This window comes from Passer domesticus, chromosome 3 (assembly GCF_036417665.1).
Source record: "Passer domesticus isolate bPasDom1 chromosome 3, bPasDom1.hap1, whole genome shotgun sequence".
NCBI lineage: Eukaryota > Metazoa > Chordata > Aves > Passeriformes > Passeridae > Passer > Passer domesticus.
Window position 1 is genome coordinate 76,296,618 of NC_087476.1, and position 12,656 is coordinate 76,309,273.

Below are 12,656 nucleotides of genomic sequence, written 5' to 3' on the forward strand. Positions count from 1 at the left end.
AAGTGCCTCCTGCAAACTGACATCAGAAACCTGGCCTGGTGACGTTTGTTTCTCTGGGGAACGGCCATGCTTCATATCCTGGACCCATAGGACTGGAGTGGCCGGCTGCATGCTGAAATTCCGCACGGATCAGGATAGCTCCCAGATGGAAAGTGCCCCCACAGGCAACTGCGGCATCCCTGACAGTGCCAAGTGCCTCCTGCAAATTGACATCAGGAACCTGGCCTGGTGTCTTTTGTTTCTCTGAGGAAAGGCCATCGTTCCTATCCAGGGCCGGGCGGCCCGGGGTGGCCGGCTGCCTGCTGAAATTCCTCACAAATCAGGATACCACAAGGATGCAAGGTGCCCCCACAGGCAACTGTGTCTGGTTTGACAGTGCCAAGTGCCTCCTGCAAACTGACATCAGGAACCTGGCCTGGTGACTTTTTTTTTCTCTGGGGAAAGGCCATGGTTCATGTCCAGGGCCTGGTGGCCCGGAGTGGCCGGCTGCCTCCTGAAATTCCGCATGGATCAGGATGCCGCCCAGATGGAAAGTGCCCCCACAGGCAACTACGGCTTCCCTGACAGTGCCAAGTGCCTCTTGCAAACTGACATCAGCAACCTGGCCGGGTGACTTTTGTTTCTCTGGGGAAAGGCCATGGTCCATGTCCAGGCCCTTTCGGCCCGGAGTGGCCGGCTGCCTCCTGAAATTCCTCACAAATCAGGATGCCTCCGAGATGCAAGGTGCCCCCACAGGCAACTGTGGCTGGTTTGACAGTGCCAAGTGCCTCCTGCAAACTGACATCAGGAACCTGGCCTGGTGACTTTTGTTTCTCATGGGAAGTGCCATCGTTCTTGTCCAGGGCCCGGTGGCCCGGCGTGGCCGGCTGCCTTCTGAAATTCCGAACGGATCAGGATACCTCCAGGATGCAGGACGCCCCCACAGGCAACTGTGGCTGGTTTGACAGTGCCAAGTGCCTCCTGCAAACTGACATCAGCAACCTGGCCTGGTGACTTTTGTTTCTCTGGGGAAAGGCCATGGTTCATATCCTGGACACGTAGGACCGGAGTGGCCGGCTGTCTGCTGAAATTCCGCACGGATCAGGATGCCTCCCGGATGGAAAGTGCCCCCACATGTAACTGTGGCTGGTTTGACAGTGCCAAGTGCCTCCTGCAAACTGACATCAGGAACCTGGCCTGGTGACTTTTGTTTCTCTGGGGAAGTGCCATCGTTCGTGTCCAGGGCCCGGTGGCCCGGAGTGGCCGGCCGACTGCTGAAATTCCGAACGGATCTGGATACCTCACAGACCGATGGTACCACCACAGGCAACTGTGGCTGGTTTGACAGTGCCAAGTACCTCCTACAAACTGACGTCAGGAACCTGGCCTGGTGACTTTTGTTTCTCAGGGGAAAGGCCATGCTTCATATCCTGGACCCTTAGGACCGGAGAGGCCGGCTGCGTGCTGAAATTCCAAACAGATCAGGATGCCGCCCAAATGCAAGGCACCCCCACAGGCACCTGTGGCTGGTTTGACAGTGCCTAGTGCCTCCTGCAAACTGACATCAGGAACCTGGCCTGGTGACTTTTGTTTCTCTGGGGAAAGGCCATGATTCCTGTCCCGGGCCGGGAGGCTCGGACTGGCCGGCTGCCTGCTGAAATTCCGAACGGATCAGGATGCCTCCCAGATGCAAAGTGCCTCCACAGGCACCTGTGGCTGGTTTGACAATGCCAAGTGCCTCTTGCAAACTGACATCAGGAACCTGGCCTGGTGACTTTTTTGTCTCTGGGGAAGTGCCATCGTTCGTGTCCAGGGCCCGGTGGCCCGGAGTGGATAGCTGCCTGCTGAAATTCAGCACGGATGAGGATGCCACCAGGATGCAAGATACCCCCACAGGCAACTGTGGCTGGTTTGACATTGCCAAGTGCCTCCTGCAAACTGATATCAGGAACCTGGCCTGGTGACTTTTCTTTCTCTGGGGAAAGGCCATAGATCGTGTCCAGGGCCTTGCGGCCCGGAGTGGCCGGCTGCCTGCTGAAATTCCGCACGGATCAGGATGCCTCCCGGATGGAAAGTGCCCCCACAGGTAACTGTGGCTGGTTTGACAGTGCCAAGTGCCTCCTGCAAACTGACATCCAGAACCTGGCCTGGTGACTTTTGTTTCTCTGGGGAAAGGCCATCATTCTTGTCCGGGGCCCGCTTCCCTGGAGTGGCCGGCTGCCTGCTGAAATTCCGTATGGTTGAGGATACTTCCCAGATGCAAGGTGCCCCCATAGGCACCTGTGGCTGGTTTGACAGTGCCAAGTGCCTCCTGCAAACTGACATCAGGAACCTGGCCTGGTGACTTTTGTTTCTCTGGGGAAAGGCCTTCGTTCGTGTCCAGGGCCCGGTGGCATGGAGTGGCTGGCTGCCTGCTGAAATTCCGCGCGGATGAGGATACCACCAGGATGTAGGATACCACCAGGATGCAAGATACCCCCACAGGCAACTGTGGCTGGTTTGTCAGTGCCAAGTGCCTCCTGCAAACTGACATCAGGAATCTGGCCTCGTGACTTTTGTTTCTCTGGGGAAAGGCCATGGTTCATGTCCAGGGCCTGGTGGCCCGGAGCGGCCGGCTGCCTGCTGAAATTCCGCATGGATCAGGCTACCTCCCAGATAAAAGGAGCCCCCACAAGCAACTGTGGCTGGTTTGACAGTGCCAAGTGCCTCCTGCAAACTGACAGCAGGAACCTGGCCTGGTGACTTTTGTTTCTCTGGGGAAAGGCCATCGTTCCTATCCAAGGCCGGGGGGCCAGGATTGGCCATCTGCCTGCTGAAATTCGGCAAGGACCAGGATGACTTCCTGACCGAAGGTACCACCACAGCCATCTGTGGCTGGTTTGACAGTGCCAAGTGCCTCCTGCAAACTGACATCAGCAACCTGGCCTGGTGACTTTTGTTTCTCTGGGGAAAAGGCATGCTTCATATTCTGGACCCTTAGGCGCGGAGTGGCCGGCTGCCTGCTGAAATTCCGCATGGATCAGGATGACGCCCAGATGCAAAGTGCCCCCACAGGCAACTACGGCTTCCCTGACAGTGCCAAGTGCCTCCTGCAAATTGACATCAGGAACCTGGCCAGGTGACCTTTGTTTCACTGGGTAAAGGCCACCGTTCCTCTCCCGTGCCCGGTCGCCTGGAATGGCCGGCTGCCTGCCGGAATTCCACACGGATCAGGATAGCTCCCAGATGGAAGGAGCCCCCACAGGCAACTGTGGCTGGTTTGACAGTGCCAAGTGCCTCCTCCAAACTGACATCAGGAACCTGGCCTGGTGACTTTTGTTTTTCTGGGTAAAGGCCATAGTTCGTGCCCAGTGCCCGGTGGCCTGGAGAGGCCGGCTGCCTGCTGAAATTCCGAACGGTTGAGGATACCTCCCAGATGCAATGTGCTCCCACAGGCAACTGTGGCTGGTATGACAGTGCCAGAGTGCCTCCTGCAAACTGACATCAGGAACCTGGCCTGGTGACTTTTGTTTCTCTGGGGAAAGGCCATGATTTGTATCCAGTTCCCCGTGGTCCGGAGTGCCCGGCTGCCTGCTCAAATTCCGCATGAATCAGGATACCTCCCAGATGCAGGGAGCCCCCACAGGCAACTGTGGCTGGTTTGACAGTGCCAAGTGCCTCCTGCAAACTGACATCAGGAACCTGGCCTGGTGAATTGTGTTTCCCTGGGGAAAGGCCATCGTTCCTATCCAGGGCCGGGTGGCCCGTAGTGGCCGGATGCCCGCTGAAATTCCGCACGGATCAGGATACCGCCTAGACGCAAGGTGCCCCCAAAGGCACCTGTGGCTGGTTTGACAGTGCCAAGTGCCTCCTGCAAACTGACATCAGGAACCTGGCCTGGTGACTTTTGTTTCTCTGGGGAAAGGCCATGGTTCATGTCCAGGGCCTGGTGGCACGGAGTGCCAGGCTGCCTCCTGAAATTCCGCATGGATCAGGATGACGCCCAGATGGAAAGTGCCCCCACAGGCAACTATGGCTTCCCTGACAGTGCCAAGTGCCTCTTGCAAACTGACATCAGCAACCTGGCCGGGTGACTTTTCTTTCTCTGGGGAAAGGCCATGCTTCATATCCTGGACATGTAGGACCGGAGAGGCCGGCTGCCTGCTGAAATTCCGTACGGATCAGGATGCCTCCCAGATTCAAGGTGCCCCCACAGGCAACAGTGGCTGGTTTGACAGTGCCAAGTGCCTCCTGCAAACTGACATCAGCAACCTGGCCTGGTGACTTTTCTTTCTCTGGGGAAAGGCCATGCTTCATATCCTGGACATGTAGGACCGGAGAGGCCGGCTGCCTGCTGAAATTCCGTACGGATCAGGATGCCTCCCAGATTCAAGGTGCCCCCACAGGCAACAGTGGCTGGTTTGACAGTGCCAAGTGCCTCCTGCAAACTGACATCAGCAACCTGGCCTGGTGACTTTTGTTTCTCTGGGGAAAGGCCATGATTCGTGTCCAGTTCCTGGTGGTCCGGAGTCGCCGTATGCCTGCTGAAATTCCGAACGGATCAGGATGCCTCCCAGATGCAAAGTGCCTCCACAGGCACCTGTGGCTGGTTTGACAGTGCCAAGTGCCTCCTGCAAACTGACATCAGGAACCTGGCCTGGTGACTTTTGTGTCTCTGGGAAAGTGCCATCGTTCGTGTCCAGGGCCCGGTGGCCCGGAGTGGACGGCTGCCTGCTGAAATTCCAAACGGATCAGGATACCTCTCAGACCGAAGGTACCACCACAGGCAACAGTGTCTGGTTTGACAGTGCCAAGTGCCTCCTGCAAACTGACATCAGAAACCTGGCCTGGTGACGTTTGTTTCTCTGGGGAACGGCCATGCTTCATATCCTGGACCCATAGGACTGGAGTGGCCGGCTGCATGCTGAAATTCCGCACGGATCAGGATAGCTCCCAGATGGAAAGTGCCCCCACAGGCAACTGCGGCATCCCTGACAGTGACAAGTGCCTCCTGCAAATTGACATCAGGAACCTGGCCTGGTGTCTTTTGTTTCTCTGAGGAAAGGCCATCGTTCCTATCCAGGGCCGGGCGGCCCGGGGTGGCCGGCTGCCTGCTGAAATTCCAAACGGATCAGGATACCACAAGGATGCAAGGTGCCCCCACAGGCAACTGTGTCTGGTTTGACAGTGCCAAGTGCCTCCTGCAAACTGACCTCAGGAACCTGGCCTGGTGACTTTTTTTTCTCTGGGGAAAGGCCATGGTTCATGTCCAGGGCCTGGTGGCCCGGAGTGGCCGGCTGCCTCCTGAAATTCCGCATGGATCAGGATGCCGCCCAGATGGAAAGTGCCCCCACAGGCAACTACGGCTTCCCTGACAGTGCCAAGTGCCTCTTGCAAACTGACATCAGCAACCTGGCCGGGTGACTTTTGTTTCTCTGGGGAAAGGCCATCTTTCATGTCCAGGCCCTTGCGGCCCGGAGTGGCCGGCTGCCTGCTGAAATTCCTCACAAATCAGGATGCCTCCGAGATGCAAGGTGCCCCCACAGGCAACTGTGGCTGGTTTGACAGTGCCAAGTGCCTCCTGCAAACTGACATCAGGAACCTGGCGTGGTGACATTTCTTTCTCATGGGAAGTGCCATCGTTCTTGTCCAGGGCCCGGTGGCCCGGCGTGGCCGGCTGCCTGCTGAAATTCCGAACGGATCAGGATACCTCCAGGATGCAGGACGCCCCCACAGGCAACTGTGGCTGGTTTGACAGTGCCAAGTGCCTCCTGCAAACTGACATCAGCAACCTGGCCTGGTGACTTTTGTTTCTCTGGGGAAAGGCCATGGTTCATATCCTGGACACGTAGGACCGGAGTGGCCGGCTGCCTGCTGAAATTCCGCACGGATCAGGATGCCTCCCGGATGGAAAGTGCCCCCACAGGTAACTGTGGCTGGTTTGACAGTGCCAAGTGCCTCCTGCAAACTGACATCAGGAACCTGGCCTGGTGACTTTTGTTTCTCATGGGAAGTGCCATCGTTCGTGTCCAGGGCCCGGTGGCCCGTAGTGGCCGGCCGACTGCTGAAATTCCGAACGGATCTGGATACCTCACAGACCGATGGTACCACCACAGGCAACTGTGGCTGGTTTGACAGTGCCAAGTACCTCCTACAAACTGACGTCAGGAACCTGGCCTGGTGACTTTTGTTTCTCAGGGGAAAGGCCATGCTTCATATCCTGGACCCTTAGGACCGGAGAGGCCGGCTGCGTGCTGAAATTCCAAACAGATCAGGATTCCGCCCAAATGCAAGGCACCCCCACAGGCACCTGTGGCTGGTTTGACAGTGCCTAGTGCCTCCTGCAAACTGACATCAGGAACCTGGCCTGGTGACTTTTGTTTCTCTGGGGAAAGGCCATGATTCCTGTCCCGGGCCGGGAGGCTCGGACTGGCCGGCTGCCTGCTGAAATTCCGAACGGATCAGGATGCCTCCCAGATGCAAAGTGCCTCCACAGGCACCTGTGGCTGGTTTGACAGTGCCAAGTGCCTCTTGCAAACTGACATCAGGAACCTGGCCTGGTGACTTTTCTTTCTCTGGGGAAAGGCCATAGATCGTGTCCAGGGCCTTGCGGCCCGGAGTGGCCGGCTGCCTGCTGAAATTCCGCACGGATCAGGATGCCTCCCGGATGGAAAGTGCCCCCACAGGTAACTGTGGCTGGTTTGACAGTGCCAAGTGCCTCCTGCAAACTGACATCCGGAACCTGGCCTGGTGACGTTTGTTTCTCTGAGGAAAGGCCATCATTCTTGTCCGGGGCCCGCTTCCCTGGAGTGGCCGGCTGCCTGCTGAAATTCCGTATGGTTGACGAAACTTCCCAGATGCAAGGTGCCCCCATAGGCAACTGTGGCTGGTTTGACAGTGCCAAGTGCCTCCTGCAAACTGACAGCAGGAACCTGGCCTGGTGACTTTTGTTTCTCTGGGGAAAGGCCATCGTTCCTATCCACGGCCGGGGGGCCAGGATTGGCCATCTGCCTGCTGAAATTCGGCAAGGACCAGGATGACTTCCTGACCGAAGGTACTACCACAGCCATCTGTGGCTGGTTTGACAGTGCCAAGTGCCTCCTGCAAACTGACATCAGCAACCTGGCCTGGTGACTTTTGTTTCTCTGGGGAAAAGGCATGCTTCATATTCTGGACCCTTAGGCGCGGAGTGGCCGGCTGCCTGCTGAAATTCCGCATGGATCAGGATGACGCCCAGATGCAAAGTGCCCCCACAGGCAACTACGGCTTCCCTGACAGTGCCAAGTGCCTCCTGCAAATTGACATCAGGAACCTGGCCAGGTGACCTTTGTTTCTCTGGGTAAAGGCCACCGTTCCTCTCCCGTGCCCGGTCGCCTGGAATGGCCGGCTGCCTGCCGGAATTCCACACGGATCAGGATAGCTCCCAGATGGAAGGAGCCCCCACAGGCAACTGTGGCTGGTTTGACAGTGCCAAGTGCCTCCTCCAAACTGACATCAGGAACCTGGCCTGGTGACTTTTGTTTTTCTGGGTAAAGGCCATAGTTCGTGCCCAGTGCCCGGTGGCCTGGAGAGGCCGGCTGCCTGCTGAAATTCCGAACGGTTGAGGATACCTCCCAGATGCAATGTGCTCCCACAGGCAACTGTGGCTGGTATGACAGTGCCAGAGTGCCTCCTGCAAACTGACATCAGGAACCTGGCCTGGTGACTTTTGTTTCTCTGGGGAAAGGCCATGATTTGTATCCAGTTCCCCGTGGTCCGGAGTGCCCGGCTGCCTGCTCAAATTCCGCATGAATCAGGATACCTCCCAGATGCAGGGAGCCCCCACAGGCAACTGTGGCTGGTTTGACAGTGCCAAGTGCCTCCTGCAAACTGACATCAGGAACCTGGCCTGGTGAATTGTGTTTCCCTGGGGAAAGGCCATCGTTCCTATCCAGGGCCGGGTGGCCCGTAGTGGCCGGATGCCCGCTGAAATTCCGCACGGATCAGGATACCGCCTAGACGCAAGGTGCCCCCAAAGGCACCTGTGGCTGGTTTGACAGTGCCAAGTGCCTCCTGCAAACTGACATCAGGAACCTGGCCTGGTGACTTTTGTTTCTCTGGGGAAAGGCCATGGTTCATGTCCAGGGCCTGGTGGCACGGAGTGCCAGGCTGCCTCCTGAAATTCCGCATGGATCAGGATGACGCCCAGATGGAAAGTGCCCCCACAGGCAACTATGGCTTCCCTGACAGTGCCAAGTGCCTCTTGCAAACTGACATCAGCAACCTGGCCGGGTGACTTTTCTTTCTCTGGGGAAAGGCCATGCTTCATATCCTGGACATGTAGGACCGGAGAGGCCGGCTGCCTGCTGAAATTCCGTACGGATCAGGATGCCTCCCAGATTCAAGGTGCCCCCACAGGCAACAGTGGCTGGTTTGACAGTGCCAAGTGCCTCCTGCAAACTGACATCAGCAACCTGGCCTGGTGACTTTTCTTTCTCTGGGGAAAGGCCATGCTTCATATCCTGGACATGTAGGACCGGAGAGGCCGGCTGCCTGCTGAAATTCCGTACGGATCAGGATGCCTCCCAGATTCAAGGTGCCCCCACAGGCAACAGTGGCTGGTTTGACAGTGCCAAGTGCCTCCTGCAAACTGACATCAGCAACCTGGCCTGGTGACTTTTGTTTCTCTGGGGAAAGGCCATGATTCGTGTCCAGTTCCTGGTGGTCCGGAGTCGCCGTATGCCTGCTGAAATTCCGAACGGATCAGGATGCCTCCCAGATGCAAAGTGCCTCCACAGGCACCTGTGGCTGGTTTGACAGTGCCAAGTGCCTCCTGCAAACTGACATCAGGAACCTGGCCTGGTGACTTTTGTGTCTCTGGGAAAGTGCCATCGTTCGTGTCCAGGGCCCGGTGGCCCGGAGTGGACGGCTGCCTGCTGAAATTCCAAACGGATCAGGATACCTCTCAGACCGAAGGTACCACCACAGGCAACAGTGTCTGGTTTGACAGTGCCAAGTGCCTCCTGCAAACTGACATCAGAAACCTGGCCTGGTGACGTTTGTTTCTCTGGGGAACGGCCATGCTTCATATCCTGGACCCATAGGACTGGAGTGGCCGGCTGCATGCTGAAATTCCGCACGGATCAGGATAGCTCCCAGATGGAAAGTGCCCCCACAGGCAACTGCGGCATCCCTGACAGTGACAAGTGCCTCCTGCAAATTGACATCAGGAACCTGGCCTGGTGTCTTTTGTTTCTCTGAGGAAAGGCCATCGTTCCTATCCAGGGCCGGGCGGCCCGGGGTGGCCGGCTGCCTGCTGAAATTCCAAACGGATCAGGATACCACAAGGATGCAAGGTGCCCCCACAGGCAACTGTGTCTGGTTTGACAGTGCCAAGTGCCTCCTGCAAACTGACCTCAGGAACCTGGCCTGGTGACTTTTGTTTCTCTGGGGAAAGGCCATGGTTCATGTCCAGGGCCTGGTGGCCCGGAGTGGCCGGCTGCCTCCTGAAATTCCGCATGGATCAGGATGCCGCCCAGATGGAAAGTGCCCCCACAGGCAACTACGGCTTCCCTGACAGTGCCAAGTGCCTCTTGCAAACTGACATCAGCAACCTGGCCGGGTGACTTTTGTTTCTCTGGGGAAAGGCCATCTTTCATGTCCAGGCCCTTGCGGCCCGGAGTGGCCGGCTGCCTGCTGAAATTCCTCACAAATCAGGATGCCTCCGAGATGCAAGGTGCCCCCACAGGCAACTGTGGCTGGTTTGACAGTGCCAAGTGCCTCCTGCAAACTGACATCAGGAACCTGGCGTGGTGACATTTCTTTCTCATGGGAAGTGCCATCGTTCTTGTCCAGGGCCCGGTGGCCCGGAGTGGACGGCTGCCTGCTGAAATTCCAAACGGATCAGGATACCTCCAGGATGCAGGACGCCCCCACAGGCAACTGTGGCTGGTTTGACAGTGCCAAGTGCCTCCTGCAAACTGACATCAGCAACCTGGCCTGGTGACTTTTGTTTCTCTGGGGAAAGGCCATGGTTCATATCCTGGACACGTAGGACCGGAGTGGCCGGCTGCCTGCTGAAATTCCGCACGGATCAGGATGCCTCCCGGATGGAAAGTGCCCCCACAGGTAACTGTGGCTGGTTTGACAGTGCCAAGTGCCTCCTGCAAACTGACATCAGGAACCTGGCCTGGTGACTTTTGTTTCTCATGGGAAGTGCCATCGTTCGTGTCCAGGGCCCGGTGGCCCGTAGTGGCCGGCCGACTGCTGAAATTCCGAACGGATCTGGATACCTCACAGACCGATGGTACCACCACAGGCAACTGTGGCTGGTTTGACAGTGCCAAGTACCTCCTACAAACTGACGTCAGGAACCTGGCCTGGTGACTTTTGTTTCTCAGGGGAAAGGCCATGCTTCATATCCTGGACCCTTAGGACCGGAGAGGCCGGCTGCGTGCTGAAATTCCAAACAGATCAGGATTCCGCCCAAATGCAAGGCACCCCCACAGGCACCTGTGGCTGGTTTGACAGTGCCTAGTGCCTCCTGCAAACTGACATCAGGAACCTGGCCTGGTGACTTTTGTTTCTCTGGGGAAAGGCCATGATTCCTGTCCCGGGCCGGGAGGCTCGGACTGGCCGGCTGCCTGCTGAAATTCCGAACGGATCAGGATGCCTCCCAGATGCAAAGTGCCTCCACAGGCACCTGTGGCTGGTTTGACAGTGCCAAGTGCCTCTTGCAAACTGACATCAGGAACCTGGCCTGGTGACTTTTCTTTCTCTGGGGAAAGGCCATAGATCGTGTCCAGGGCCTTGCGGCCCGGAGTGGCCGGCTGCCTGCTGAAATTCCGCACGGATCAGGATGCCTCCCGGATGGAAAGTGCCCCCACAGGTAACTGTGGCTGGTTTGACAGTGCCAAGTGCCTCCTGCAAACTGACATCCGGAACCTGGCCTGGTGACGTTTGTTTCTCTGAGGAAAGGCCATCATTCTTGTCCGGGGCCCGCTTCCCTGGAGTGGCCGGCTGCCTGCTGAAATTCCGTATGGTTGAGGAAACTTCCCAGATGCAAGGTGCCCCCATAGGCAACTGTGGCTGGTTTGACAGTGCCAAGTGCCTCCTGCAAACTGACAGCAGGAACCTGGCCTGGTGACTTTTGTTTCTCTGGGGAAAGGCCATCGTTCCTATCCACGGCCGGGGGGCCAGGATTGGCCATCTGCCTGCTGAAATTCGGCAAGGACCAGGATGACTTCCTGACCGAAGGTACTACCACAGCCATCTGTGGCTGGTTTGACAGTGCCAAGTGCCTCCTGCAAACTGACATCAGCAACCTGGCCTGGTGACTTTTGTTTCTCTGGGGAAAAGGCATGCTTCATATTCTGGACCCTTAGGCGCGGAGTGGCCGGCTGCCTGCTGAAATTCCGCATGGATCAGGATGACGCCCAGATGCAAAGTGCCCCCACAGGCAACTACGGCTTCCCTGACAGTGCCAAGTGCCTCCTGCAAATTGACATCAGGAACCTGGCCAGGTGACCTTTGTTTCTCTGGGTAAAGGCCACCGTTCCTCTCCCGTGCCCGGTCGCCTGGAATGGCCGGCTGCCTGCCGGAATTCCACACGGATCAGGATAGCTCCCAGATGGAAGGAGCCCCCACAGGCAACTGTGGCTGGTTTGACAGTGCCAAGTGCCTCCTCCAAACTGACATCAGGAACCTGGCCTGGTGACTTTTGTTTTTCTGGGTAAAGGCCATAGTTCGTGCCCAGTGCCCGGTGGCCTGGAGAGGCCGGCTGCCTGCTGAAATTCCGAACGGTTGAGGATACCTCCCAGATGCAATGTGCTCCCACAGGCAACTGTGGCTGGTATGACAGTGCCAGAGTGCCTCCTGCAAACTGACATCAGGAACCTGGCCTGGTGACTTTTGTTTCTCTGGGGAAAGGCCATGATTTGTATCCAGTTCCCCGTGGTCCGGAGTGCCCGGCTGCCTGCTCAAATTCCGCATGAATCAGGATACCTCCCAGATGCAGGGAGCCCCCACAGGCAACTGTGGCTGGTTTGACAGTGCCAAGTGCCTCCTGCAAACTGACATCAGGAACCTGGCCTGGTGAATTGTGTTTCCCTGGGGAAAGGCCATCGTTCCTATCCAGGGCCGGGTGGCCCGTAGTGGCCGGATGCCCGCTGAAATTCCGCACGGATCAGGATACCGCCTAGACGCAAGGTGCCCCCAAAGGCACCTGTGGCTGGTTTGACAGTGCCAGGTGCCTCCTGCAAACTGACATCAGGAACCTGGCCTGGTGACTTTTGTTTCTCTGGGGAAAGGCCATGGTTCATGTCCAGGGCCTGGTGGCACGGAGTGCCAGGCTGCCTCCTGAAATTCCGCATGGATCAGGATGACGCCCAGATGGAAAGTGCCCCCACAGGCAACTACGGCTTCCCTGACAGTGCCAAGTGCCTCTTGCAAACTGACATCAGCAACCTGGCCTGGTGACTTTTGTTTCTCTGGGGAAAGGCCATGCTTCATATCCTGGACATGTAGGACCGGAGAGGCCGGCTGCCTGCTGAAATTCCGTACGGATCAGGATGCCTCCCAGATTCAAGGTGCCCCCACAGACAACAGTGGCTGGTTTGACAGTGCCAAGTGCCTCCTGCAAACTGACATCAGGAACCTGGCCTGGTGACTTTTGTTTCTCTGGGGAAAGGCCATGATTCGTGTCCAGGTCCCGGTGGTCC